Source organism: Rhagoletis pomonella, unplaced genomic scaffold, assembly GCF_013731165.1.
Source record: "Rhagoletis pomonella isolate Grant_MI unplaced genomic scaffold, Rhpom_1.0 Rhpom_scaffold_00002, whole genome shotgun sequence".
NCBI lineage: Eukaryota > Metazoa > Arthropoda > Insecta > Diptera > Tephritidae > Rhagoletis > Rhagoletis pomonella.
In genome coordinates this window covers 94,226,578-94,231,711 of record NW_023458556.1, presented here as the reverse complement: position 1 = coordinate 94,231,711, position 5,134 = coordinate 94,226,578, and the positions used below count along the sequence as shown (strand labels likewise).

At 32.1% G+C, this 5,134-nt stretch overlaps 1 long non-coding RNA gene across 1 annotated transcript; it reads left to right on the top strand.

Moving 5' to 3' along the window:
• Positions 1-871: 871 nt before the first annotated feature.
• Positions 872-4,931, top strand: LOC118734199. The gene is made up of 2 exons (XR_004992352.1): positions 872-1,662; positions 4,388-4,931. It is a non-coding gene; the product is annotated as an uncharacterized LOC118734199 (long non-coding RNA).
• The last annotated feature ends 203 nt before the right edge of the window (positions 4,932-5,134 follow it).

The following is a 5,134-nucleotide window of genomic DNA, read 5'->3' as shown; positions in this document are numbered from 1 at the left end:
ATACTATAAATTTATGAACTATGAACTATAAATTTATTTGTTAGTTTACCGTTCCATCCATTGCCCCTACCTGGCTATGCCCATGGTATAGATCTTCAGGCCCAATGTCAGATGGCCTATTTGAGTAGAGATTGTTGATTAACTTCCACTATTCATTTTTAGATCATACATATAATCTGCATATAATGGCCAATATTGGCTATTTAAATACGAGATATGCAACTCTGTGTTTGTACTAAACAACCAAGATTGAATGGTAGGTTGTTTAATCAATCCCACCAAAAAACCATCAGCTGTTCAGCACAAAATGTAAACAAACAAGCAAATGCTACAACAATTTCAAGGAACATGCAGCAGTGTTACCAATTGTTTGGCGTATTTAAACAAAGTTGATCTGAAACCGAACGAAAGTTAAATGGAATTTAAACAACAATCCACAATTAAACTTAACTGCCATTTAAATATTCATTTGAAATTAGCCCTTATTTAGTTTGGGCTGAAATTGATATATTTTTACGACTATTCAAAAGAGCAGCCTCTCCTGACAGTAAATTAATATCTAACGAACCTTTTGAAAAAAGAGAATAATCAAAATCGGGTGGGATTTGATGAGTACTTAGTCTTTTGACACAAAACTATTTTTTCTACTGTGCGCCAGTGGATGTTACTTTCAAATAAGACACATTAAATACGAAAATCAAGCGTTCGGAAAGAAAAGTTTTTTTTATGGTCCTTTAGTTCACAAGATCGTAAGAGTCTGCAGTGTAGATTAGATTTAAACTCCCACATAGTTCATGAAACTTCATTTCTGGTTTTTTCTTTCGTTTGATAAGAATTGTAGAAAAAATTAAGCAAACCGAAGAAAATTTTAACATTTAAACCGTTAGAAAAAATTAATAAATTTTGATTTATCTAAGGGAGACGGCAACGCTGGACACACTGCAAATTAGATAATGAGAGCAAGAATCTTAACGTCGCTTGAACGAGGATATTGGAATTTATAAAAAACAGAATAAATTGATTTTTATTAATTCGAATCGGCATCCTTACAATAAAAATTTTCGTGCATACAAAGTCCATTAAATACTCCAATAAAAATATGGTGCTTTTTCGAGAAAAAACGCGATTTTCAAATTCAAGACAAAGTCATGCAGGTGCCATCAACGACTAAATTACCATTTGTATGAAAAAGTCATTAACGACTTCCATATAAACGGAGCCCAAAGTCATTGAAGACTTGATATGGCCGTACAAGACACTGAGGCACGGTGCACATTAGTGCGATACGATATGCGATGCGATATGCTATACGATATGGATGCGACATCGACATGCGGAGTACGTGGTAATTGGTAGGAAGCGATGAAAACTGTGCACACTTTCACGACAGCGACACCGATGCGATATAATATCGCATGCGTATCGCACGTGCGACACCGCTGCGATATACACGGTTTGTTGAACGAGGTGAAATAAGTATTGCGCGGTATTTTTTGCAATAAGCATGGCCTTTTCACAGGAGGAAGCATCTTCCTCAATTTTTTTAGTCGAATTAATAAAAAAAAAACCCTATGCTTATGGAGCTATACAGAAAAAACTACTGTAGAACAGACATGACTAGTTTGGCATGGAGAAATATAGCGTCTGATGTCAAGGACACAGGTAAGTACACAATAGAATATTTTTGTCATGGTTTATTTGCTTTTGTTTTCACATCTTTAAAAAGAAATTTAAAGAAGCCAATAATTTTAAACCTATTTTTTTTTATTTTAAATAGCAAAAAAGATTTGGTGTTTGTTTTAATGTTTTAAACATTCAAATAATTACACTTTACGGCAAAATCAACTTTTCTGGGTATTGGACCAAACCAATTTTTTTAAGAGATTGAGTCATAGGTAAAAAAGTGATTTCTCCGTTTTTCGAAGTTAGCCTCCGAAATCGAGATATGGGCCTTCGAAGTTCGAAATAGGACCTTTGGTAAAAAATTATATTTAATTATTGCATATAAATAACTAAAAACCTAAAAATAATGGCTTAGTCCTCCTTTTGCTCTTATTTAAATGGTGTATAACTTTAACTTGTGCAAACTTATATTACAGGTCCTATAAGGGGTAAAAGTTCTGGTCTTCGAAAAATGTAATTCCTTATATTTCAAACAATTTTGAACTGATTAATTTATATCGTTATAAAGGTGATTAAACCCCCTTTCTTCTGATATGCACCTTTGTATACATCGTATATAAAAATTTTAGAAATTTAAATGAAAAAATACCTTTTTTTATATAAAAAAAAAACATTTTAAACAAAAAAATACTAACCGATTTTTAAATGGTATCATTGAAAAGATGACTAAATCCCCTTTCTTCTGATATGCATATTTGTATACTTCGTACATAAAAATTTGAGAAAAAACACATTTAAAGGAATAAATACCTTTTTTTTAAATATTTTAAACAAAAAAATTACTAACCGATTTTTAAAAGGTTGGTATCGTTGTAAAGGCGATTAAACCTTCTTTCTTCTGTTATGCATATTGGTATACTTCGCATATAAAAATCACAAAAAAACACATTTAAAGGAAAAAATACCTTTTTTTATCAAAAAAATATTTTATACAAAAAAAATACTAACCGATTTAAAAAAAATTGTTCGTTGTAAAAGCAATTAAACTCCTTTTTTCTGATATGCATATTTGTATACTTCGTATATAAAAATTTGAGAAAAACCACATTTAAAAAAAAAATATCTTTTTTAATAAAAAAAAAATATCTTTAATAATAAAATTACCAACTGTACCAATGTAATTAGAAAAAATTAAGAAATCATCTCATTTACCATTAAAAGGAGAAATCAGATATAATAACAAATACTAAAAAGTATGTATGTATATATGTAATTATTTTTATTATTCGTTATATTTTCATGTTTTTTTTTCTTGAGTGTTATTTTAATATATTTAATTAGTTTTTAAATTAAAGAAAGTACAAATTTGCGTGCTTTATTACATAATGTTACAATACAAAATAATGAAGTAAAAATACCTGGTAAGTCATGTTATTTTGCAGGGAGGTTTTGTCGAGTGAAGTAAGAATCGAAATACGAAATTTTTGCCAAACACCCACGCAATCTTGATTTACCGTTAACTGGTTTTCCGCACTTATAAGCTTGTAACTGAGTTGACTATAAACCGAGTTTAGACCTTTCGAATGATATATGTATATAAACTTTTAGAAAACCTAAGAAATCTATGTGTATTTTCTGTGTTAATTTTTTCGTTTTTTTTTTGCAAATTTGGCAAAGTTTTCACGCACTATTTTGTAAAGCAACTATACTACACCTGAATTGTTGCAATATTAACATTTGATATATAGTGATATTTACTTTAAAAAAATCGGGGAAAATCTGACTAAGTTATTCAACCTTTCATGAGAAAAATAATATATTTGGCTATATAACTCAAAAATGTTTGCTTAACCTTTTTTTTAATTCAGCTTTCACCGATTTCTCCTTGTAGTGAACGCAATATTCTGAAATAATTTGTCATGGAAATTTGAATATCTCATTTAATTTTCAGCCGACTTTGTAAACATCTCGATACTCGATATTAAACATACTTTTCTCTTAAACTTTTTAAAAGTTTATAGATATAAACATAGACCCCTCATTCGAAAGGTCTAAACTCTGTTGAGAGGCAACTCATTTACAAGCTTATAAGGGCACAAAAGTGCAGAAATCAGTTTTTGACAAAAATTTCGCATTTCGATTCTTACTTCACGCGACAAAACCTACCGCAAAAGGGACATAACAACCCAGGTATTTTGTAACTTCTTTATGCGAATTCATTATACAAAACCCTTAAATTAAAAAAGAATCTTAAATATTAAAATATCAAACATAATTAAATAATTGGAATTAATGGTATAACAGTTCTCTTATAAACCTACATATTTCCACTGTATAGGAATTACTCCTTCCGTTTGAAGAAAGTATTTACCTAACCTATTTTGTAAACGTACGGCTTCGGTTTGGGCAGAGGTTTCCACTTTACGCGAATATGTTTACCGTCAATCGCCCCGATACAATTAGGTAGATTCCATAAATCAAAATAACGTCCTGATGTTTCCTTCCATGTACCTTTATCGGGCAAAGGCATATACAATGGCTGCAATTTAGTCCAAATAGTTTCGCAAGTAGATCGCACGCTTTCACCACTAGTCGATTTTCCTCTGTAGAATTGAAGCGCTAGATCTTGAAAAGAGCTCCCAGTAGCCAAATACCTGTAAATAATAGTTATTTTTGGTTATTTTTGTCACTTATTTCCTATAGATATATTGCATTTAATTCTGTTATATATAAAAGTGCGCATTCATTATTTCTTTATTTCCAGAAGAGAACGTTAAGTGGAGAAATATCCGTACAGCGTTCATAAGGCCAAAAAACAACCCAAATCAGGATCAGGATCAGGTAGAGCAAAGAAGCCATATTATCTGGCACCCCACCTCTATTTTCTCCGTCCGTTCATGAAATCAGCCACAACTTCTGGAAATATAACGCAAGACACGGAAACTGATGATGACAGAGAAGAAGAATATGACTTCAGAAACACCAAATATTCGACCACTAAGTGGATCAAGCGAAACTCCAAACATTCAACCATTCAGTGAATCAAGTGAAACACCAAATGTTCAACCGCCCAGTGGAATCTCTCCTGAAGTTGAATCTGAATCGGAAATCGTTATTCCACCCCAGCCGAAAAGGCAAAGGAAAACTCGTCAACAGCCGCGACAGGAACAATTGACAAATGACGCGAACAATGCGTTTGTAGAATGGGTGGAATTAAAAAACAGAGCGTCAAAAGAGGCGAGAAAAGTGAACAGCGAGACTCAGACTGGTTGTTTCTTAAGTCTTTCCTACCTGATTTAAGAAAACTAGATGACAGGCGTAAAAGAGCTGTGAAAGTGAAGCTTATACAGGTCATCAACGAGCAGCTAGACGAAGCCGAGAGAGAGAACAGCATAGAACTTTCACCATGGGATTCTTCCACAACTTCAACACCACAGTATCCAACGACTTTTAACACAGAACAACTCACAGAATGCCAATTTAACTCAAGTACCGTTTCAGAAGTATAGAT